At 47.3% G+C, this 24,742-nt stretch overlaps 1 long non-coding RNA gene across 3 annotated transcripts; it reads right to left on the bottom strand.

Moving 5' to 3' along the window:
• Positions 1-7,301: 7,301 nt before the first annotated feature.
• LOC121168768 lies at positions 7,302-24,440 on the bottom strand. Of its 3 annotated transcripts, none has more exons than XR_005885745.1 (5): positions 24,349-24,440; positions 22,521-22,906; positions 9,240-9,356; positions 8,586-8,846; positions 7,302-7,503 (listed from the first exon to the last, which is right to left on the bottom strand). It is a non-coding gene; the product is annotated as an uncharacterized LOC121168768 (long non-coding RNA). The 3 variants fall into 3 exon arrangements; XR_005885746.1 differs by having other exon boundaries at positions 22,621-22,906; XR_005885747.1 differs by lacking the exon at positions 22,521-22,906.
• Positions 24,441-24,742: the final 302 nt, after the last annotated feature.

The following is a 24,742-nucleotide window of genomic DNA, read 5'->3' as shown; positions in this document are numbered from 1 at the left end:
TCAAGTCCTGAAGATCCTGACCCCTGCTCAGCACCTGCCAATCCCCACCAACTTTCTGAGTCACAGAGGCTGGAGGCATGAGCTGGTTTCCTCCAAGATCGCCCAGGGCACTAAGGTGGATTTACAGAGAGCCACTCCCTTCTGTCCATGTGCCAAAAGCTAATAAGCCAAGGACAAGGGTGGTAACGGGCTGAACGTTGGTGCCCCCCTCCCCGGCCTCTTCCCCATTCCAGCTGCATCCCCAGCATGATAGGGTTAATTGGCTGAGCTTTTAGGATGGATTGAGAAAAAGTGCTTCTGGAAGGAGCTGGCCCCTGTGGGAAATGCAATCTACTGAGACTTCATCTTGCCTTCCCAGCCTCCATAACTGTGAGCAGTAAGTTTCTACCATTTGTGAATGACCCTGAGGGTGGTGATTTGCCTGAAGAGCACGGATGCTGGAACCACTTGTCACTTTCATGCCTGTTTATGACACAGCTGACTTCTGTAGGCTTGTCCTGTTTTCTGCTCTAAGTTTCCCCAAAGGGCATGACATCAAAGTCAGCAATGTTTGAGCACCTGCTTTGACCACGGCTGCATTAGACACTGGGGTTGTTATATACAAATTACAGGAAACCATGGTTTGTTGCCAAGCTCCTGGTCTAGGACCCAGCAAGCCGGGCTAAAAAAATTGAAATAGAGAGCCTGGTGTGGTAGCCTCACCTTGCATGAACCAGAGTTCCATATGGCCACTAATTTGTGTCCTGGCCGCTCCATTTCCCATCCAGCTCTCTGCTGGAGGCCTGGGATGGCAGTAGAGAATAGCCCAAGGCCTTGGGACCCAGTACCTGCATGGGAGATCCAGAGAAGGCTCCTGGCTCCTGGTCTTAGATCGGCTTGGCTCTGACTGTGCGGCTACTTGGGGAGAGAATCAACGGGTGGAAGATCTTTGTTTCTGCTCTCCATAAATCTCACTTTCCAATAAAAATAAATAAATCTCTCTAAAACAACAACAACAACAACAAGGTGGAGTCACTCACACAATAATACATCCAATCAACAGAAACAAACAAGCTCTGTAAAAACAGCATAAGAGATATTCAGAGTAAAACATGATCTAAGCTCAGGAACAATAGCTTTTAAAAAAGATGTGTTTAGAAGTTGATGCACTGGCTCAACAGACTGTTCCTCTACCTGCAAGTGCCAGCATCCCATGTGGGTGCTGGTTTATGTCCTCCTGGCTGCTCCATCCAGCTTCCTTGTTATGGACTGAGACAGCAGCGAAAAATGGTCACAATCCTGGGATCTGGCACCTGCACGAAGCTCTTGGCTCCAAGTTTCGGATCAGCTCAGTTCCAGCCATTTTGGCAATTCAGGGAGTGAACCAGAGGATGGAAGACCTTTCTCTGCTTCTCCTTCTCTCTGTAAGTCTGCCTTCCTAATAAAAATAAATATCTATATATATTTTAAATGAGTGTTTATTAATTTATATATACTTGAAAAGCACAGTGACCGAGAGGGAGAAATACTTCTGCCACAGCTGGTTCACTCTTAAATGTTCATACCAACCAGGGCTGGATCTGGTGTAAGTAAAAAAAAAAAAAAGAACCTGGCACTCCATCCGTCTCTCCACCTGCTGTGCAGAGACCCAGGTACTCAGACATTGTCTGCTGCTTCCCAGGCTGCATGAGCAGGAAGCTGGAGCGGGCACGAACTAACTAGGACTCAGACCAGCACTCCAACGTAGGATGCAGTCACCCAAGCCAAGGCTTACCCGGCTGTGCCACGATGCCTGTCAGCCCCACAATGCTCAGTGTTCCCAAGCAACCAAACTGGATTTCAAGCAATTTGTACTCCATGGTGGGATGTTTCCGTTTATTGGGATCATGCCTTAGCTTCGTCAGTGAGCTTTAAGTAAATGAGAAGAAATTTCTCACAGGTTGAAAATTACTTTTCTGAGACTGGTTAAAAGCACTGTCCCTGAAAAGTTTACTGATTGTTTTTGGGGGGTGAGGGAGGTAAGGAACGCAGAGATGAAAACGCAGGATTACCCAAGATTGCTCCAGGTAGATGAGACAAAGCAGACCCTATGTGCAATCCCACCCTGTTAAACAGACCCAGTGGGTGGGATCCAGGAGGCCGCCTCAGAGGGATCTCCCTCAGTGCTTGTCCTGCATGCTTTGTAGGTTTTTTGTTACAGTGTTACCAAGCTATCTATCTGACTTTCTCAAAAATCAGAATTAAAACAATAATAGCTCCATATCCCCAACAGGCCAGTATCTATTGACATGATAAAGGATTCTTAGATAACTGAGTTAGCTGAATGGTAGCCAATCAGGTTTGTTTGTTTTTTTTTCTGTTGGTCTATCCCACTTACAGGAAAAGTAATTTTGGAAAGACCAATCTGCTGCCTGGCCTTTATTTCTGTTTGCTTCAGTCTTTCTCCGGCTCAGCCCTCAGAAGACACTGCTATGCGTATGTATGGAATGTAGGGTTGCCCAATTCTAGAATCAAAGACAAGAGCAGGGGGCAAGCACTTGAGCCACCCTCGGCTGCCTCCCAGGAGGTGCATTAGCGGCAAGCTGGATCCACAGCAGAGACAGGCCTCCATTCCAGGTACTCAGATGCAGGCTGTGGGCATGCCAAGTGGTGGCTCAGCCATGCCGCACCCCTCCCCGGGGTGTCGTGCTCCTAGCCCCAACTGCTCTTCCTGTTTAAATCATCAAAGTTACAACTGAGGTTGATCCTTTAGTGGCTTCAGTGCTGTATTCCAACTAGAGATTGTATCCTGTAACATTGCCCTTTAATGTCCATGCAATTTAAAACACACTTGGGCAGACTGATACACTGTTGTTACCCACTTCTGGCCGGGGTTCAGCTACTTTTCCATCTCCTACTCCTTGGGTAGATGACTCAGCACGTTCTTCCAATTCTGCATTTTTAACTCTTCTCAAAGACCCTCAATATATTCTTCTACTTTTTTTTTTTTTAATCAGGTATATTGGTCAATTCTTCTCTACCAAGTTGACTTGCTGTGTCAATGATTTCCCTGACTTCTCCATTCATCCCCAGGCAGCCTTTTTAAACGTCACGGCTTCATCCCATACATTCGCTCTAGCAGGCATTTAACACTTTCTGGTTTTAAAATCATTCATAGCAGCTTGAGCTATGTTATTTCAGAAACAATAGGGAATGATACTCACTGCTACATCCTGTCCACATTAGGATATGTGGGAAGCAGGCAGTTTGATTCAGTACTGAAGACACTGGTTGGGATACCTGCACCCCAAAGGAGTGCCTGGGTTCATGTGGCGGCTCTGCCTTCTGATTTGAGCTTCCCGCTGGAGTGTGCATTGGGAAGTCCCAGGTGCATTGGGAAGCCCCAGGGTGGGGTCCCTGCCATGCATGAGAAAGACTTGTTTTGAATTCCTGGCTCCTGGCCGTGGTCAGGCTCGGTCCCAGCTGCCCTAAGCATTTGGGGAATGAGTCAGGAGACTGGAACTCTCTGTGTCTCTCTCTGCTTGTGTCTCTTAAATAGACAAATAAAAATTAAGGAGTCAACATTACGGTTTAGTGGATTAAGTTGCCATCTGTAACGCCAGCAATGCACATGGGCACCTTTTTTTGAGTCCCAGCTGCTATTTTCTCGATCTAGCTCCCTACTAACGGCCTGGAAAAGCAGTAACAGATGGCCCAAGCACTTGGACTCCTGTATTGTGAATCAGTGGATGGAAGACTCTCCTTTCTTTCTGTAACTCTGCCTTTCAAATAAAATAATTCAGTATCTAATAAATAAATAAGTCTTTAAAAAAAAAAGCTAGAGGGCCCGGCGGCGTGGCCTAGCGGCTAAAGTCCTTGCCTTCAACGCGCCCGGAATCCCATATGGGCGCCAGTTCTAATCCCGGCAGTTCCACTTCCCATCCAGCTCCCTGCTTGTGGCCCGGGAAAGCAGTCAAGGACAGCCCAAAGCTTTGGGACCCTGCACTCATGTGGGATGCCCGGAAGAAGTTCCTGGATCCTGGCTTCGGACCGGCATAGCATCGGCCATTGCACTTACTTGGGGAGTGAATCATTGGAGGGAAGCTCTTCCTCTCTGTCTCTCCTCCTCTCTGTATATCTGACTTTCCAATAAATAAATAAATCTTTGGGAAAAAAAAAAAGCTAGAAAGTTACAGAGAGGGAGAGATTGAGAGAGATCTTCCATCTGCTGGCTTACTCCCCGTATGGCCGCAACAGCAACAGCTTGGCTGGTCTAAAGTCAGGAGCCAGAGGCTTCCTCTGCATCTCCCATGTCATGCAGCAGGGTTACAGAAGAAGAGACCCTTCCATCCACTGATTCACCTCCCAAATGTCCACAGTGGCTGGAGTCGGGCGGTGGGAAGGCAGCTTGAGATGCTTTCCTTCCATACTGGAGTGTGCTCGATCACCCTGACTTCTCTGCTTCCCATCTAGTTCCCTGCTACCGCATCCTGGGAGGGACACAGCAGACAGTGACTCAGCGGGTAGATCCTTTTTATCCATATGAGAGACCAGGATAAAACTTCTGGCTCTGGGTCTTGGGGTTTGGCCCACTCTGACCACTACAAGTACTTGGAGAATAAATCAGTTGGTAGAAGATCTGTGTGTGTGAGAGACAGAGAGTGATTCTTTTAAATAAATTTTTTATTAAAAGAAAAATGCTGGACTCCCACACTGGAGCGTCTGGGGTTGACTTGTGGTTCTAGCTCCTGACGCCAATCTCCTGTCCATTCAGAAAGCTGGTTCAGGTCTTTGGGGTCTGTGGGAGCCCTGGACTGTGTCCTCAGCTCCGGGTGCCAGCTTCGCACCTCCCCAGCCATTGAGGCTTTGGAAAAATAAACCAAAGGATGGGAGCACTATCTGATTCTCTTTCTCTCCCAGATAAAGAAACCAAAACTTATGCATTGTTTATTTCTGGAATTTTTACTTCGTGTCCTCAGACCACAATTCACTACGGGTAAGTGAAACCTCAGAAAGCGGCAGTCCAGATAGGAGGCCACTGCTGTGTTTGGTCCTAGCAGATAAGGAGCAGCCGAGTGTGCTGCATGCACCACGCTATAGAAGATAAACAAGGGGAGCAGAAGCATAGAGGGCCAAGACGATGAGTGTATGAGTGAGAGAAAGCCACCGGCAGAGTCTCTGGACTGACCCCAAAGGGCCCTGAAAAGGCCCTAGGTGGTGTGGCTGTGCTGGGCGAGCAGCAAAGGGCAGGGCTCAGCGAGTGCTGCCACATCCCACCAGGCCCTTCTTCCAGTCGGACAGCCTGAGCAGGGGCGGCATGAGGGTGTGGGGAGGGCAACATGCACGTGTCAAGGGAGCTGACAGAGCCGAGACCAGTTAGTAGAGCAAATCTTCAGAAAAGAGAGAGAGAGAAAATAGTTTGTACATATAAGAATTTCAATCTTTTTTTTAAAGATTTGTTTTATTTTAATTGGAAAGGAAGAGCTACGGAGAGAAGACACGGAGGTCGTCATCCGCCGATTCATGCCCCAAACGCCAAGACAGCAGCGATGAGCCAATCTGAAGCCAGGAGGCAAGAGCATCTTCAGGTTCTCCCGTACGGATGCAGGAGCTCAAGGGCTTGAGTCGTCTCCTGTTGCCTTCCCGGGCCACAAACAAGGAGGTGGATAAGAACTGGAGCGTCAGGGGTACAAGCTGGAGCCCATAGCGGATGGTAGCGAAGCAGATGCAGGCCTAGCCTCGGATGCCACGGTGCCAGCCCCCATAGATACACTTCTAAGAATATGATTATACTTCCCTCCCTCCATATTTCTGTCCTCCTCCCTTCCTGATTTATTTTTCTTTTACTTCTGACATAACATTTTTCATTTTCCTGACAAAAGTTTAATTCTTCACTAAATCAACAGTTCAAAAAGGAAAAATGGAAAAGTCACAGTTAAGCAGCAATATAAGAAAAAAATAATAAATGGAAACAAACAAAAATACGTAATAATCTAATCAAAAGATGTCACTTTCATTCACATACATTAAAAATGTTGGGCCTGGGCCTGGCGCGGTGGTGCAGTAGTTAAGGTCCTCGCCTTGCACACCCGGAATTCCATATGGGCGCCAGTTCATGTCCCAGCAGCCCCGCTTCCATCCAGCTCCCTGCCTGTGGCCTGGGAAAGCAGTCGAGGACAGCCCAAAGCTTTGGGACCCAGCACTCATGTGGGATGCCCGGAAGAGGTTCCCGGATCCTGGCTTCGGACCAGCATAGCATTGGCCGTTGCGCTCACTTGGGAAGTGATTCATCTGATGCAAGATCTTCCTCTCTGTCTCTTCTCCTCTCTGTATATCTGCCTTTCCAATAGGAAATAAAATAAATCTTTTTTTAAAAAAATGTTGGGCCTGGTGCGGTAGCCTAGTGGCTAAATCTTCGCCTTGCACGCCAGGGATCCCATATGAGGGCCAGTTTGTGTCCAGCTGTTCCGCTTCCCATCCAGCTCCCCACTTGTGACTTGGGAAAGCCCAAAGCCTTGGGACCCTGCATCTGTGTGGGAGACCCACAAGAAGCTCTTGGCTCCTGGATTTGGATCAGCACAGGTTCAGCCATTATGACTTCTTGGGGAGTGAACCAGTGGATGGAAGACCTGTCTCTTCTTCACTCAGTAAATCTGACTTTCCAATAGAAATAAATTAAAATCTTTTAAAAAGTTTTTTTTAAAGATGTATTTATTTATTTATTTTATTGGAAAGGCGGATATACAGAGAGGAGAGACAGAGAGGAAGATCTTCTGCCTGATGATTCACTCCCCAGGTGGCTGCAACAGGCAGAGTTGAAGTGATCCAGAGCCAGGAGCCAGGAACTTCCTCCAGGTCTCCCATGCCGGTGCAGGGTCCCAAGGCTTTGGGCCGTCCTCAACTGCTTTCCCAGGCTACAAGCAGGGAGCTGGATGGGAAGTGGAGCAGCCGGGATTACCTCAGCTTTGGCGTTTGTGGCTGCTTGGGAGTGAGGCATTGAACAGAAGATCTTCCTCTCTGTCTCTCCTCCTCTCTGTATATCTGCCTTTCCAATAAAAATAAATACATCTTAAAAAAAAAAAAAAAAAAACCACAACAGAAGAACAAAACAGCATTAAGACACTCAGCAGGCTGCATGCCTGCTCCTCCTGGCTTGCAGCGCCCTGGGCCCGCAGTGCTACTTCTTTCCCCACTATTACAGCTTTTTAATTTATGTAAAGTACCTTTAACCGTGCCTGGCACTGGAAGCCATTCTCATGTACCTGAGCGCTCATTGAACAGCTAAGTAAGAATGTGAGACAGAGAGAGCAAGCTAGAGGGCCAAGGTCAATGGACTCACTTCGCTGGTCAGGGGCAAAGGAGAAGAATCCTGGCATCCTGGCAGAGAGCCCGCACACCTTGAGATCCTGGGGCAGGCTTGTCCGGGCACTGGCATCATCTCTCCCGTGGGCCTTGAGCACATCCATTCTTGCGAGGTTCTTTGAAGTGCCAGTGCACACCGTTCATTAAGGCCTCATGTCTTCTTTTCTTAGGGCTGAGCTTCCCCTGTAGGAGACGAGATCAGGTGCCTGTTGGTTCACTTTTAGAATATTTATTGAAGGTATGGAATGTATTCATGCCTGCTTTAGCAAACATTTGCTTCGGCTTACAAAGCACCCTCTCCAGATCTTGCTGGTCTCTGCACCTGCATCAGCACGCACTCTTGACACCTGCCGCTTGCATTCTCTGATCTGGTCCGCAAGGAGTTTCTCACAGGACCAAGCTGTTACACTGATGTTCCTGCGCAGGTGCACTGAGACTGCAGAGCAGGTGAGGGAGAACCTGAAGAGCTTCTGGCTCATGGTGATTGTACGGTACTTGCACAGAGCCCCAAGCCGCCAGAGTCGCTGCTACTACCACCGCTCCCCCAACACATTTTCAATTTAAAAATCCTTCCTTTTCTTCAGGTGAACTGAGGCAATGGTTGGGATTAAAATGTATGTCTTTTTAAAGGATTTATTTATTTATTTATTTTATTGGAAAGGCAGATCAGATTTATAGAGGAGAGACAGAAAGATTTTCCGTCTGCTTCGATTCACTCCCCAAGTGGCTGCCATGGCTGGAACAATGTTGATCCAAAGCCAGGAGCCAGGAGCTTCTTCCGGGTCTCCCACGCGGGTGCAGGCTCCCAAGGCTTTGGGCCATCCTCGACTGCTTTCCCAGGCAACAAGCAGGGAGCTGGATGGGAAGCAGAATAGCCAGGACTTGAACCAGTTCTTACATGAGATGCTGGCACTATTAAGTGGAAGATTAGACTGTTGAGCCAAGGCCTTTGCCCCAGAATGTGTGTTTTCCATTGGTACTGATGTGTTCCCTTAGTGGACCTATGCCTGGCCCTCTTCCTACAAGCTTCCCCCCAAACACACACACTAACTCCACATCCCAGATGTAGGCCTCTCAGCTCTGTGAGCGTCGGGAACCTGTACAACTGACCACCCACTAAATCTGCGTAGAAAGAGCTGTGAGTGAGACTCCTGTGGTGGCCATGAGGCCTGACACCTGCTCCAGCAAGATGGTGGGGCAAGGGGTGGAGGTGGGGGAGTGAGAATCAGCAGGTTGAGGAGGTGGGGCGGGGCAGGGGGCCATACCGGAGGGAACAGCGCCAGGAAAACATCACGTTCTTGCCAAGTCAGCGAAATCAAGGCAGCGGAAAGATTAAGCCCTGATTGTTGGACTGGACAGAACTCTGTCCTCCTTGGGGAGCCTCCGTCTCCCCTCTTCTCTTGTTCTCTCACTTCCACCAGTTCAGTTCCATGGTTGACTGCCATTTTGAACTTTTCCAATGTCTTTTCTTCAACTCCTTGCCTGTCCTGCTCCCCACTCTTTCAGGTGGTCACCTTGAAGTCCTCCTGCAAAAATTTACATGGATTGAGATGAAAGAGGCCTTATCATCTGACTCCCCCACCCCCCACATCTGTAAGATGTACCTTTAACCCCAGGCCTGCAGTACAAGTTGTTGAAGTAAAACCACAGGCCATTGTTTTGCACCAAGTGCTTGCACTAGGTTCCCCTGACAGACAGTGCTAAAAACCAAAAAATGGAGCCACCCCCCAGGTGAAAATTCCATGTCATCAACCCTGTTTAGCGACTTTCAAAGAACTCAGAATTGGAGAGATAACAGTCAACTATTGTAAACAGGATGGCTTCAATGGGCCTGATAATGAAGTTAATCTTACACAAAACTAACTTGAAATGACATATCAGTTAAGCAGCTACTTTGCTATTGTTCTGTCTGTCCCCACCTTGCACAGAGGTAACTGGATTCTGTATTTGTTTCCTCTCCAACTATAGGGCCAACTTCTCCCTCTCAGGTCACCGGAGCCCTTACTCAGCTTTATGAGATGAAGTGTTGCTGAATTCTAGAATCACAAATAAAGCCAATTAGAACCCTAAATGGTGGCAATTTTGTCTTTTTTAATAAGCAAAGCCTAAACCAAGTCTCATGGAATTATCACAAATTATATACTCTGATATTAATGTTTTGAAAAGATGAAAGAGTTACACAGAGAGGCGACACAGTGAGAGGGAGAGAGCTCTTCTATCTATTGGCTTACTCTCCAAGTAGCTGCAACAGTTGGGGCTGGGCCAGTCCAGAGTCAGAATCCAGCAACTTCATCACGATTGCTCACATGGGGGGCAGGGGCCTAAGCACTTGAGCCATCTCCTGCGGCCTTTCCTAGGCACGTTAGCAGGGAGCTGGACTGCAAGTGCAGCAGCTGGTACATGATCTGTCACATGCTGTTACATGGGATGCTGACCTCACAGGAGGTGGCTTAACCTTCTCTGCCACAATGCTGGACCCTAACTTTGATTTTAAGATGCCAGTTCTAACAAACCAAATCGATGACATGGCCTACTAGTGGGTGACAGCATTTATTTATTTTTCTACTCAGTTACATCTTGTTTAGCATTAACAGTCATAAATTGTTAAAGTTTTTTTTTGGGGGGGGGACTCTTAAGCCACAATTTAAACTTTGCAATATATAGTAATTAAGCACGGTTTTACAGAACTTTGCATTTTAACAATTGAAGAATAGAAAAGTTTTAGGCAGGTGAATAGGGAAATCCCCAATAACCTAGTGAGTGAGGAAGAATTTGATTCTACATCCTACCTAGTAAAGTCCAGGAGAAGCATGTAGGGAGCCTGACCATTAAGTACAGGCTGAGTGATTGTAGGCTAGTTGGCCTTTTCCCTGGCTGTTCCAGACTTTCTATATCAGTGTCTCTCTCTGTCTATCTGCAAAGCCAAATGGGAAGCCTGATCAGTAAGGTACAAGCTGAGTGATCATCAACTAGCTGACCTTTATTAGTCTCTGTCTGTCTGAACTAATTTTGGGGCTCACAAGCAACCCTGATGGTCGGTGTTGGAGAGGATTAGCAGCCAAGGCAAGCAGTGACTTATTAACTGAACCCCACGGCTCACATTTTAAAGCAAAACACATAGGCTGGCAATGTGGGTGCTTTTTGAGTCCCGGCTGCTGCCCCACTCTGGTCCAGATCCCCGCCACCGTACCTATGAAAGCAACAGAAGATGGCCCAAGTTCTTGGGCCCCTGACACCCATGTGGGAGACCCAGATGAAGCTCCTAATTTCTGGCTTCAGCCCATCCCAGCCCTCGCTATTATAGCCATTTGGGGAGTAAACAAGCTGTTGGAAGACTCTTCCACTACCACTTCCCTCCATTTGTCTCTGTAACTCTGCCTTTCAAATACAACATACATTCATTTTATAGATGAGCAAGCCGAGTCAAGGTCTGGCAAGTATTGTGGTACAACAGGTTAAGCTTCAGCTTATCACGCCAGTATCTCATATCAGACGCTGGTTCAGCTGTGCCACTTCTGATCCAGCTCCCTGCTGGAAGGGGAAGGGAAGGAAGGCAACCTGATTTCCAAGGAAGGAAGGGGAAGATGACTTGAGTTTTTAGTTTTTTTCACCCATGTGGGAGACTAATACTGAGTTCCTAGTTTCTGGCTCAACACAGTCGCGGCTGTTGTAGCCATTTGGGAAATGAACAGCAGACAGAAGATCTCTCTCTGTCTCTTTCCTCTCTCTTTGCCTTTCAAATAGATTAATTATTAATTAATTAACTAATTAACTTAAAATATGAAATCAAGGGGCTGACGTTGTGGCACAGAAGGTCAAGCTTTGGCCTGTGGTGCCAGCATCCCATATAGGCGTTGGTTTGTGTCCTGGCTGCTCTGCTTCCTGTCTAGTTCCATGTTTGTGGACTGGGAAAGCATCCCAGGATGGCTCAACTCTTTGGGCCCCTGAATCCACATGGAAAACTCAGAAGGTACTTCAGATTGGCTCAGCTTTGGCCATTGAAACTATTTGGGATGTGAACCAGCAGATGGAAGATCTTTCTATGTGTATGTGTGTCTCCTTCTCTCTGGTAATTTTGCCTTGCAAATAAAAACAAAATAAAACTTAAAAATTTTTAAATATATATGTCTTTATTTATTTGTTTGTTTAAAACACGGCATTACAGAAATTTAGAGACAGAGATCTTCCTTCTGCTGATTCACCCCCAAAATGGCTGCAACAACTTGGGTGGGCCAGATTAAAGCCAGGAGCCTAGATTTCCACCTAGGTTTCCAACATGGATGACAGGGACCTAAGGTCTTGGGCCATCTGCTGCTGTTTTACCAGGTGTATTAGCAGAGAGCTAGATCGGAAGTACAACAGCTGGAACCTGAACTAGGGTCAGTATGAGATGCAAGTGTTGCAGGCAATGGCTTAACTTGCTATGCCACAACTGCGACCCTCTAAACATTTTAAAGTCAATCTTGGGGGCCCGGCATGGTGGCACAGTGGTTAAGGTCCTCACCTTGCACGCCCCGGATCCCATATGGCCGCCGGTTCTATCCCAGCAGCCCCGCTTCCCTTCCAGCTCCCTGCCTGTGGCCCAGGAAAGCAGTCGAGGACGGCCCAAAGCTTTGGGACCCTGCACCTGCGTGGGAGACCCAGAAGAGGCTCCTGGCTTCAGATCGGCATAGCATCGGCCGTTGTGCTCACTTGGGGAGTGAATCATCGGAGGAAAGATCTTTCTCTCTGTCTCTCCATCTCTCTGTATATCCGCCTTTCCAATAAAAAAAAAATAATAATAAAAAAATTAAATCTTTAAAAAAAAAGTCAATCTTGGGAGCTTTTTTTTTTTTTTTTAACAGATGATGCAAGAAAAGGAAGGAAGGAAGAAAAAGAGAGGAAGAAAGAAAAAAAGAGAAAAACATCTCTTGAGAAATACTTGCTCTGGAATGAGCCTCCTTGGAGTTTCGGGCCTGTAGGCAGCCCTAAGGCTGCCTGGAGTGTGGTGGAAAGGCTTCTTGGAGAGAAGTGTCAAGCAGAGACCCTGCCCAGGGATGGTCTTACTGCTGTGTTGTGTTAGTAGAGAGTTCCTGACCAATTTTAGGGAAATCTGCCAAACAGTTGCACATTTTCAACTCCTATATCTGAGATATGCTCGAATTGGAGAAAGGTATCTGACCACCCCCAGCTGACCAAACCTGTTTCCCAAGTGTCCCTCTCCGTGGGGCCAACAGACAGCCCACATCTACCTGATTCATTCTTCGGATGCTGAAATGCATTGTAATGAAATCAGGTTGCCTAGTTTGATTGGATTCGCTTTGAAACCCAGAGGCTCCCCCAAACTTGCAGGTGGCACTGTGAGAGGGTGGCACTCCCCCAAACTTGCAGGTGGCACTGTGACAAACAGCTTACAGCAGCAGAGCAAACACCTCCCATCCCCCTGCCCTTCCCTCATGTGCCACGCCCCCAAACCTGGGGCGGTTAGGGAGCTGGAGCCGTTGTTTAGATATGCCCTGGTGCTTTAGCCCGGCCTAGGGCCTCTGGCAAACAAAACAAAACAAAAAAACAGGAAAGGGGACCAGGAGCTTGGACCGGGAGAGTGGCGGGAGTCGGGGTGGGGAGGATGGGGTGGAGTGGAGAACCAGACCCCTCCTGGAAGATCAGGCCTCCAACCAGAAGATCTTGGAATGAGGACTCAAAAACAGAAATAAACAACATCCATGCCTTTAGATCCAATTTGAACTAAAGTTGCTAGGTTCATTCTCTGAGATTTTTCTGTTGAAAACAATTACCTTCTAAGTCTAAAAGTGCTGATGGAGATGATGTTAGAAAAAGGGATTGAAAAATCCTGACAGTGTGGTGACTTAGTCAGCACCCCATCTTCCCAGAGGAGCAGCGGACTTAGCAAGGTGAGGATCTGTTGTTTGGCTCCCACTTTATCTCAACTGAAAGTATCTGAGGTCTTGCTTGGTTTATTTCAACCAGACCCGAATGTCATAAAGGAATTATGTGAATTATGAGAGTTGTGTAATTCTGGAGCCTCGAACCAATACACAAAGGTAGCTCTCAAGACCTTCAACAAGGGCTATTAGGCAACACTGCGGAGTTTTTAAAACTCCCCTCTCACTTACTTAGCCACCCAGGTGGGGAGAAGCAGCAGGAGTTGAAACTCAAATGCCTTTCTTATGATCCTTCTCCACCACCACAGTGCCTTTCCAAGGGAACCAAGAAAGGCTGCCAGTCCGGTGACTCCAGGCAGTAAGGTGATGCTTAGAGCCAGAGAACATGCTCGCAGCTCTCCTCTCTCTCCTTTTCTTTCTCCTCCATCCCTTCTTCCCTCTCAGGGTACTGGAGCACCCTGCCTTCTCCTCCTTTTCTGAACTCCCTTCCCATCAAAAGGAGCTTTCACAGAAAAGCACTTGACAGTGTTCTAACAGAAAGGGAGCGGGGTGGTCTCCAACAAGGGTCCTGAGATGTCACTATCCCCCGAGACCACCAGCCTGGAGGTTCTGGGAGGCGCAATGGAGATGCGAGGACTGAGGGTACCCTGGCATCTTTTTAAGGGGGTAGAAAAGGTCATACATATTCTTGATTAAATATAGAATATTTGCCAACTTACTACTGAAAATGAGTTTTGTTATATTCTATAACATATTGTATTCAGTCATGTAGCTGGTTTTGAAAATTAAGTTGAGTTTAATTTATAGTGTAATAAATACTTCTTTTTTAAAAAGATTTGTTTATTTTTATTGGAAAGGTATGTACACAGAGAGAAGGAGATACAGAAAGATCTTTCATCACTGGTTCACTCCCCAAGTGGCCACAGCAGTTAGAGCTAAGCTGATCCAAAGCTAGGAGCCAGGGACCAGGAGCTTCTTCCAGGTCTCCCATGTAGAGTACCAAGGATTTGGGCCGTTTTCTGCTCTCCCAGGCCATAAGTGGGGAGCTAGATGAGAAGTGGACTAGCAACCAGGACACGAACCAGTGCCCATATGGGGACCTGGCAGATGTAAAGTGAGGATTTGGCCACTAGGCTATTGCACTGGACCCATAAATACTTCTTTCAGAAGTAATTTACCTATGTATTTTCAACTACAGCCTTAATTATTTTTAATAATAAAGGCCTACATTTGGCTACCCTGGATTTTGTCAGGACTGCCAGCAAGGGTTGCCTTAAAGCAAGAAGAATCAATGAATTTAGAAATGATATTTGTTTGCTGGCTAAAATCTTTAGAAGCATTGAGATCCATCCTCTCTCTCCTCCAGTGAAAAGGTTTGAAATTTGGCATTTGACCTCTGAACACAAAACCTAACATCACAGGGACAGACCTAAATGTGCAGGCCCACTGTGTTACAGGACAGGGTAGGATGCAAGAACTGAAGATATGTTGCTTTGATTTTACATTCTTCTTTTGCAGGGAGAGAATGATTTATTTTACTTGAAAGTCAGGTAATGTAGAGAGAAACGGAAAGACACACACACACACACACAGTTTACCACCCAAATGATAGCAATAGCAAGAGCTGGGCTAATCTGGAGCCAAGATCCAGGAGCTTCTTCTGGGTCTCCTATGCAGGTGCAGGGTCCCAAGGCTTTGGGCCGTCCTTGACTGCTTTCCCAGGGCACAGGCAGGGAGCTGGATGGGAAGTGGAGCTGCTGGGACTTGAACTGGCAGCCATATGAGATGTCAATGCCACAAGCGGAAGATTAGTCTGACATGCCACTATGCCGGCCCCGATATCTAGAGTCTGCAGATGCAATCAGCAGTTTATCGTGATTCAAGAATAACAATATCACAGTTTAATTTTTTTAAAGATTAATTTGATTTTTATTGGAAAGTCAGATATATAAAGGAGAGACAGAGAGGAAGATCATCCGTCCGATAGTTCACTTCCCAAGTGGCCACACAGCCAGAGCTGAGCCAATCCGAAGCCAGGAGCCTCTTCCAGGTCTCCCACACAGGTGCAGGATCCCAAGGCTATTTATTTATTTTTATTGGAAAGTCAGATTTACAGAGAAAAGGAGAGAGAAAGATCTTCCATCCACTGGTTCACTCCCCAAGTGGCTGCAATGGTTGGAGCTGAGCTGATTTGAAGCCAGGAGCCCGGAGCTTCTTCCGGGTCATCCACCCAGGTGCAGGGTCCCAAAGCTTTGGGCCATCCTCAACTGCCTTCCCAGGCCACAAGCAGGGAGCTGGAAGGGAAGCGGGGCTGCCGGGATCAGAACCAGCTTCCATATAGGATCCCAGTGTGTGCAAGGTGAGGACTTTAGCTTCTAGGCCACCACACCAAATTTTTGAAGCAAAGAAAAGAGAGAGTGACATGGAAACTGGTCATCTGCTGGTTTATTCCTTAGGTGCCCACAATAGCTGAGGCTGGGTCAAGACAGGAGCCACAGTTCAGTCTGGGCTTTCCACATGGGTAGCAGAGTCCCAAGTACTTGAGACATCACTTGTTGCCTTCCAGAGTACATTGGCAGGAAGCTGAACTCCATGAAGCAGCTGGGACTTGAACCAGGCACTCCAATACGGATCAGGGATCGCAGCAGCCTCTTGACTGCTGTACCAAATATCTGCCCCCAAAAGAACACACTTTAACAGCAGAAAATCCTGACAACTGCTGGACATGGGCTATTTATTGACCAAATTATTGAACTTTTCTGTGTATCATTTTCTTAATTTTTAAAACAATAGTGGCTATTTCATAAAAGAGACAAGTGAATGCAATAAGAGAATGTATTTCAAGGCTTGTTCTTGACCTATAGGAGCTATTTGACAAGTGTGGTAAAGTTTTTTAAAGGATTTCTGTCCCAGGAACATACATCTCATTCCTCACCTGCCTGCCAAGGAAACCCCTTTCATCTTCTGAGTTAACTGGATGTTTCAGATGGTGCCCAAAACGCTGAAACAAAAGCTGAGCCAACAACCCTTGGCTGGGAGCAGAGGTCGTGTGTCAGTCCATGCATCCTGAGTGAGGCCCACAGGGAGGCTGGAGGTAGTGTGTAGGCCCCTGGGCCTCAGCCACAGAACGCGGAAAGAAAGAGCAAGGAGAACAAAGGCCCTATTCTCATGAAACTCACCCTCTGAAGGGGAGCCAGGCAGTTTTCATTCTCTCCATCTGGAATGTCCTCTGGTCTCTTTCCATCTGAAAGGCCACTCTCCCTTTGAATGCTTGGCGAGGAAAGGAGACCCCTGGGAAGCACACTTGCTTTAGTGTAAATCTGGAATCTGCAGGTGCTGGGTCCTGCAGCTTCTGAACAGCAGTGTGATGCACAGGTTCTGTGTGGGTGACCTCACCGGTCAAGGAAGACTTTGGGGTGCTCTGCCATCACCCTCGTGAAAGCATATAGGTTTTTATCCCTCCAATCTGTCCCACCACCACCACTACCACACAGCTACCGGACTGATTGCCCTTAAGATTGCGTGAATCACGTCCCTGCTCAACTAGAACACTAGTGACATTCCATTACCTAGAGAATGAGTACAGACCCAGCCTCCGGGAGAAGAATCCAGCTTATCACCTATTGTTTCTCAACAGGTGCCAGATGGCTGTCCCCTGAACACATCCTGGACTCTTGCTGTTTACACATTTCTTTATTCTGTGCTTCTAGAATGTCCTATTGTTCCCTCCTTTCCCAAATGCTGCTTCTCCCTTTGAAGCTTCCTTCCCCTAATCTCCTTCCTTCAGCATTCCCTCACCAGAAACTGAAGAATCTTAAATTTGTTGCTGCCTGGGGTTATGGTTCTGGGTAAATTTGTCTTTGACCCAGTTATCAGATTGTAAACTACTGTAGGGCAGGTACGAACTCTTATTAGTCCAGTATCTTCCCTCCTGGGGTGGGTATGGTGAAGGTGGGTCATTTGTTGCATGAAATCTAATCTGGGTTATCACCCACTGTTCTTTCACTATTCCCTTCACAGCACCCCTTCAAGGTGGAGCAGGAAGGATCCTTTCTATTTCATCCTGGAGCAGCAAAGTGAGGCTTGGACAATCAAAACTATTTGTGCAGGGGGGTTGTTTCAGAGAGCAATATGGACATTTCTAAACAAGAGCAACGGTAGTGATGACTCAACTACACATTCTCTGTCATCTGGAAGGTTGTGGTGACAGGTCCTGAATAGCAACTGCAGTTCTCAGGCTAGCTTGAAGCAATGCATGTGGACAACTCTCCTGAGAGAGGATATAAAAAAAGAAAAGGAGGTTTCACCCCCAGAGAAATTGACTGCAAGGCAAAGTCACACATAACTTGAACATGCAGTGTTTTTGTTCTCGGAGGATGCCCAGGACAGCTGGTCTCTGCTGCTTCTCCTCCTATAACCTGCTTTACTTGAAGGGCAAGGGGTGTGTGTTGGGGGGTAAATATAGCAGCAGTATTTCTGATGTAACCTTGTCTGACCTCGCCTGGACCTGCCCTTGGCATCATTGCCTTGTAGAATGGGAGGGAGAGGGAGAGCAAATGCGTCCCTGCTGCTTGCTGTGTGTCCCGGAAGCTCATACTCCAAGCCCTGATGAGGGCTCTGGGGCAGTGACCAGCCTAAAGAACAAAAACCCGGATAGGAAGGATGCTAGCGGACTTGTCAGCACTGCAGGGCTGGGTTGTCTGGCAGGAGGGCCAGCGCCAGGGCCCGTTAGTCAACACCATTCACGGAGGCAAAGGTGGCCACATGCCCTGTCCTGGAAACCACGGGCAGCTCAGATGGCAGCTGTGCCTGCTGCATTTTGAAAAGGTTCAGGTCAAAAATGATTTGTAGGTTACCAAATCCTAATTTCTCTGTCCTCTTTTCAGAGTTTCTTTTTCTCTTAAGAGGACACCTTAAGGATGACAAGGTGAACCTTTCCTTAGGGGGAAAAAATGTCCTGGAATATGCATCAGAATGATCTCTGATGGCTCACTCTGGTGGGAAGGATGGAGAATGAGTGAGGGGCCAGAGGCTGGGAGAATCAGAGTAGAGTGGCTGTTAAGGCTTTGCTCTGTATTGTTGATTCTTTCTTAACAAGGGTGATCTAGAAAGTTCCACATAAAAGTGTTCTGCCTCTCTAAGATGGACTACATCAATCAGTAGAGTCTTCAGCAACCTCATCGTGCTTGGAATGGCGAGACTGGCAGCAATTCATAACTGGTGAACTATCAAAACCACTTGAGCAAGACCCTCAGAGCATGCCCCACATTGGGGACCTGGGGTAGGTGGGAGACTGGGTGGGGCTTCTCCCTGTACCCCCCTTTGCCCCAGATATAGAAAAAAAAATGTGTGGAAATGATAGTCTTACCCACTTTCTTGTAGCCCTTGAACCTTTTTACCCTCATTAACTATGTAAAGATTGTCAAAAATAAAGGAAAAAAAAATGAAAAACAAAAGTATTCTGCCTAGGGAAGACACATGTGTGCAGAGAAACTAGACCTGAAATTGTGACCGTATTGTTACCAGGAAATGTCTGTCTTCGTAGATGTATTGCAGTTATCTCATTCCCAGTGTCCAGCATGTTCCAGTGTATCTTTTAATTTTGTGCCCTTATTTTTGTTATAAAAGGATACCCACCACCACCACCACCACCATCTACGCCTGGTAAATGGAATTAAAAGCGAAGATCATTTGAGTGTAAAAAGTGTTTGAGGGGAAGGCGTTTCTGACACGGCGGGGTGAGGTGCTGCATGGGACGCTCCCATGCCTATATCAGCTCGCATTCTGCATCAGCACACAGGTCTGAGTCCTGCCTAACGCACTTCCAATCCAGCTTCCTGCTGGGAGACAAGAAATGGAGGCTCAAGTACCCAGATGGAATTCCTGGCTCTGGCTTCTGCTGGCTTTAGGCAAGATATTGCTGGAATTTGTGGAGTGAATCAGATGACGGAAGATCTCTCTGTGTCATTCTCCTTAAGTTGATGAAACTAAATTAAATGTTTAAAAATAATTTTGCAACCCATGCATAGCTTTTACCCCATAATATACACTTTCTATAAATATTTTTGAGGACTTGTTTTTTTTCTTAAACTGTAATTCATTATCTTTTAAAAAATGTTTATCTGGGGCCCAGCACTATAGCGTAGCAGCTAAAGTCCTCACATTGAATGCGCCAGGATCCCATATGGGCTCCAGTTCTAATCCCAGCAGCCATACTTCCCATCCAGCTCCCTGCCTGTGGCCTGGGAAAGCAGTAGAGGACGGCCCAAAGCTTTGGGACCCTGTACCTGTGTGGGAGACCCGGAAGAAGTTCCTGGCTCCTGGTTTCAGATCAGTGCAGCACTAGCCATTGCAGCCACTTGGGAAGTGAATCATCAGACAGAAGATCTTCCTCTCTGTCTATCTGACTTTGTAATAAAAATATATAAATCTTTGAAGAAAAAAAAAAGTTTATCTGTTTGAAAGGCAGAGGGACAGAGAGAGAGCCAGGGAGATTTTTCCATATACTAATTCACTCCTCAAATTCCTGTAGTAGCTGGGGCTGGGCCTGGACAAACCTAGAAGCCAGTAACTCCATCTGGGTTCCTGGTGGATGGCAGAAACCCAAGCCTTGAGTCATCACCCGTGGCTTCTCAGAGTATGCGTTTAGCAGGAAGCTGGATCCAAAATGGAGAGGGGATGTGAACCCAGGAACCCCAGTGTGGGATGCCTAACTTGCCGCAGCACAGTCCCACTCCTCTTGTTTCTTTAAGGAGGTGAAAAATTGAGAGAATTGTGCAGGTGTCCCTGGCATGCACGCTGTACCCTCCTCTGCCTGTCACTCAGCCAGGTGAGCAGAGATGTGCTGTGCTGGGGATATAACTCCACTGAGTCCCTCACCCAGCGCCTGCGACAGGCTGGTGGCTCTATCCTTACCTGAGGAAGAGGCTAAGGTCCACACTGGACATTTGCGGTTTACAAGCATGGGGGCCGGGAAAGTTCATGCTGGAGTTTGCCTTTCATGTAAAGGCAAGGCAAAAGGCAAACTATACATGTAAGGAGCGACTCAAACAGCAATCCCAAGACTGACCCTGCCATGTTGGACCCAGTGGCCACATTGAATACCTGCTTGACTATCTGCTTACTCAGCACTACCTTAGATACCCTAGGTCTCGTATCCTTAGGGTCCATTTGCTTGAGTAAGCTGTGTGCTCCATCAGTCCCCTTAGGCCTTTATCCCTGACTCCTATACTCACCCACCTGGAGGCCATAAAGGTGCCTCTTCCTTTTGTTCTCTCTCTCTCTCTCTCTACTTCCTCTTTCTCCCTGCCCCATGCTAATTCCCCCACTGAAATAAAGACCTCTCCTGTGGCTCACTTATCGTGTGTCTTGGGTTTGTGGTGGGGGAAAAAAAAGAGCTAACAGTACAGCAATGGCTGAGGTCCAGCCTCAGAGGTGTTGGTTGAGGGCCAAAGGCGCGTGGCGTCTCCAGGTCCCTCTTCCAGCAGAACCATCAAAATTTCTCCGTAGGGCTGCCCTGGTGATCTCATTCACTCCTGATCACTTCTCCAGGGCCCCGCAACTCCAAGGCTGGCTGCAGCTGCTGCCCTTTTAATGCCACACAATAGGAGTTCGATGGCTACCACGGGGACTCTTGGGAGACACACCTACGCCGCAGTCCTCACCACTTCTCATCTCAAGCGAGGACATGGAGGCCCAGGAGGCGTCACTTAATAACCGGCTACAGAGTGCTAAGCAGGAGCACGCAGCACTCCATGAACACTTCCAGCCATCCACAGCTACCTCTGGCTCGATTCCAAACTAATTAAAAGACTATAATTGCTAGTTTGTAGGTTAACTGTCTTCTCTCTTCCTCCTTTCTTAATGTGGCCGGTTTAGAACTTTTATTTCAGATCTGGCACAGTAGCCTAATGACTAAATTCTCACATTGCAGCCACCCAGGATCCCATATGGGCACCAGTTCATGTTCTGGCTGCTCCACTTCCCATCCAGTTCCCTACTTTAGAGGAGACAGAAAATGCACTAAAATCTTCCAAATCAAAGTATTGGGTGGGGGTGGGGAACGCTATTTGTAGTGCAGCAGGTAAAGCCACAGTCTGCAATGGCAACATCCCCTATGGGTCTGAGATGCTCCATTTCCCATCCAGTTCTCTGTTAATGACCTGGAAAAAACAGAGGAATTGCTTGGGCCCCTTTCACCCAGGTGGGAAACAAGTGAGGAGTTCCAGGCTCTTGGCCTCCGCCTGGTCCAGCCCCAGCCTTTGTAATCATTTGGAAAGCAGACCAGCAGATGAAACAGCTCTCTCTCTTTCTGTGTCTCCCTCTGTCTCTGTAATTCTAACTTTATAAATAACTAGATACTTTTTAAAGATTTATTTATTTTTATTGGAAAGGCAGAATTACAGAGAGGAGAGACAAAGAGAAAGATCTTCTATCTGCTGATTCACTCCTCAAGTGGCTGCAATGGCCAGAGCTGAGCTGCTCCAAAGCCAGGAGCCAGGACCTTCTTTCAGGCCTCTCACTGAGGTGTAGGGTTCCAAGGCTTTGGGTAGTCCTTGATTGCTTTTCCAGGCCACAGGTAGGGAGCTGGAAGCGAGGTAGAGCAGCCAGGATATGAACCAGCGCCCAAATGGGATCCTGGCACATGCAAGCTAGGACTTTAGTCACTAGGCTATGGCTCTCGCCTCTCCACTCCCCACCTCCTCTTTTTGGAGTGCCAAGCTAAAGCCATTCTGAGTTCTCACAAAGCACAATATTTGACCAGTAAGTGTTTTTTTACTATTATTATTACTGTTATTACTTTCATCAGTGTCGTCATGAACATCTTTGTCTGTTTTGCCTTCCATTGTCAGTGACTTTCAAAGACTATAGCAGATGCCAGCGTAACGGCACTAATTGTGACAGCAGCCTTCCGTATCAGAGTTTCAATTCAGGTCCTGGCTCCTCTGCTTCTGGTCCAGTTCCCTGCTACTGTGCGTGGGAAGGCAGCAAAAGACGACCTAAGTGCTCGGTGGTCCCTGAGACCCACATAGAGCTCTCAGCTTTTGGCTTCAGGCTGACCCAGATCTGGTTGTTTTGGCCATTTGGGAGAGTGAACCAGTCGGTAAAACAGATCTCTGTGTTGTTCTTTTAAATAAACAGGAAAAGCTTGCCTAATCCCGGCGGAGCCTTACAGAGCTCTCCTCTGGAGCACAAGCGCCCTTTAGAGAGGTCAGAGACACTGGCCCACAGGCTATGCTTCCTGTTTACAGTTCTGTCAATCACTAGGAGAGGCAGAGGGTCCGCATCCTAAGCAGAAGTTTACGGTGGGTCACTCACCTTGCGCAATTCACCAAGTAAAACTCCAGGGTCCGGGGGAAACTGAAGGTCCAGAAGGCAGAGAAGGTCCAGCAGAAGAACGCACATGCCCCAGACTCACCTTCACAGCCTCTGTGCGAGGAAACGCCACCTGCGTTTTTCCAGCAGCTGAAATCCCCAGCGCCAGCAGCAGGTCCCAAATGACACAATAACAGACAGGAAAGGGCCAGAGGTGAGGCACCCCTCTGACCCCTGCTGCAGTCCATGTGTCAGGAGACCAAGTCCCCGAGCGTTCACTGCCCTGCAGAAGGTCATGCAGCTGGTAAACAGCAGGGCTGGCTCACCACCGTCATTCCCATGGCAGGCCCGAATCAAGCATGGTCTGTTTTTACAAGATGTTTGGTTTGCTGATGGGAAGAAAACAGGAGCTCAGGCCTCAGTGGATCTGCTTAGATTCCATCAGGGGGACTTGGACTGGGGGGCTAGGGGACAGTGAGAGGGAGCATTCTAAACTGAAAGTGCACAGTTGAATGTACCAAGAAGTAAGAATCCCGAGGCCTGCCCCCTGTGTAGACCTGAACTCAATTTTTAAATTTCTCTTCTAGACCTCATCTCTAACATGATTGGAATAAACACTACATTCCTGAATACAAAATCCAAAAAGTAGAAAAGATAAAACATGTAAAGTCACTTTCCCTCCCCCTGGCATCTCTTCCCCACTCCCACTCGCACTGATCATTTAGAGACGCTTGACTCCTGAAGAAAGAAGGGTCTAGGCTCCCATAATGTGCTCTTCACAGGAGTGGGGAGAGTCTAATGCTTGGTCCAAAACATGTCTCTTCCAGCTTGTCTCTGTCCACTTACCAGCAGGAAATCCTCCTGGTCACCCCTGCAAGCAAAGATGGGAACATGCCTTCCAGAACTAGCCAGGAAAAGCTTAATGTCAAACTCAATGCTGCCTAAAGGCCTTAAAAAAAAAGATTTATTTATTTATTTATTTATTTATTGGAAAAGCAGATACACAGAGAGGAGGAGAGGAAGATCTTCCATCTGATGATTCCTCTCCAAGCAGCCACAACGGCTGGAGCTGAGCCAATCCGAAGCGAGAAGCCAGAAGCTCTTCCAGGTCTCCTATGCAGGCGCAGCATCCCAAGGCTTTGGGCTGTCCTCAACTGCTTTCCCAGGCTACAAGCAGGGAGCTGGATGAGAAGCGGGACGGCCGGGATTAGAACCGACACCCATATGAGACCCGGGTGTGTGCAAGGTGAGGACATTAACCACTATGTTATCACGCTGGGCCCCAAAAGGCCTTTTAAAGAATTATCTACTTGACAGACAGAGAGAGACATTTTCCATCTGCTGGTTTACTGCCCAAATGGCTGCAATGGCCAGGTCTGGGTTAGGGTAAAGCCATTCAGGTATGCGACATAGGAGACAGGGACACAGGCTCTTGGGCCACCATCTGCTGCTTTCCCAATTGCATTAGTAGGGAGCTGGACTAGAAGCAGAGCATCTACAACTTAAAACATCATACTGATGTCTGATACTGCTGTTGCCAATAGCGGTTTAACCTGCCATGCCACAATATTATATTGCCCCGAATGTATTTTTGTTCATCAACTTCATTATTAAGCCTCTGTCATTGTTCTTATTTCGCTCTTCTCTTCCTTGAAGGAGATGCTCAGTGACCTGCCACTAGGACTAATCTGATTTCAGGATTTCATCTTATTTTCGCTTTTGTTTCCATCTTGTTCCTTTTGTGACACACTTAGTGAACCATTGTTAGGTTGAAATCAACAGTTAGAAATGGAATCCTCCTAGAGATCAGGTGCTGGCTTGGTGAGCTTACGTGGGTGGCAATGTTCTGTGTCACATGAAGCAGCCAGGGTGAGGGGGAGAGGGATGGAGCCTTGATGGGGTCTACATGCATGCTTTCCCTATAGTAAGAAGAAAAAATACAGTGTTAGTATATAAATACAAGGTGTAACATGAGAAAAAGTTAGAGAAAACAGTCTAATTTTAAACTGGGACTAGAGGTATTAACGCCACTTAGCCTTTGATTTCAGGGTTTTAACTGTGAAAAATTTTCCCATAAGCTCCCTAATTGGCAGAAGAGTCAGGTTGATACACAATAGGTTTTGCTTAGAAATGCAATGTTAAAAAGTTGTGGTCGCTTTGAGCATTCAGCACAGCAGAGAATATGCTGGTTTGGACATTCATTTTCCATGATGGAGCACTTGGGT

This window comes from Ochotona curzoniae, unplaced genomic scaffold (assembly GCF_017591425.1).
Source record: "Ochotona curzoniae isolate NIBS_2020 unplaced genomic scaffold, NIBS_Ocur_1.0 scaffold_1037, whole genome shotgun sequence".
Classification (NCBI taxonomy): Eukaryota; Metazoa; Chordata; class Mammalia; order Lagomorpha; family Ochotonidae; genus Ochotona; species Ochotona curzoniae.
The sequence above is the reverse complement of the archived record's forward strand: the minus strand, read 5'-3'. Positions and strand labels throughout refer to the sequence as shown.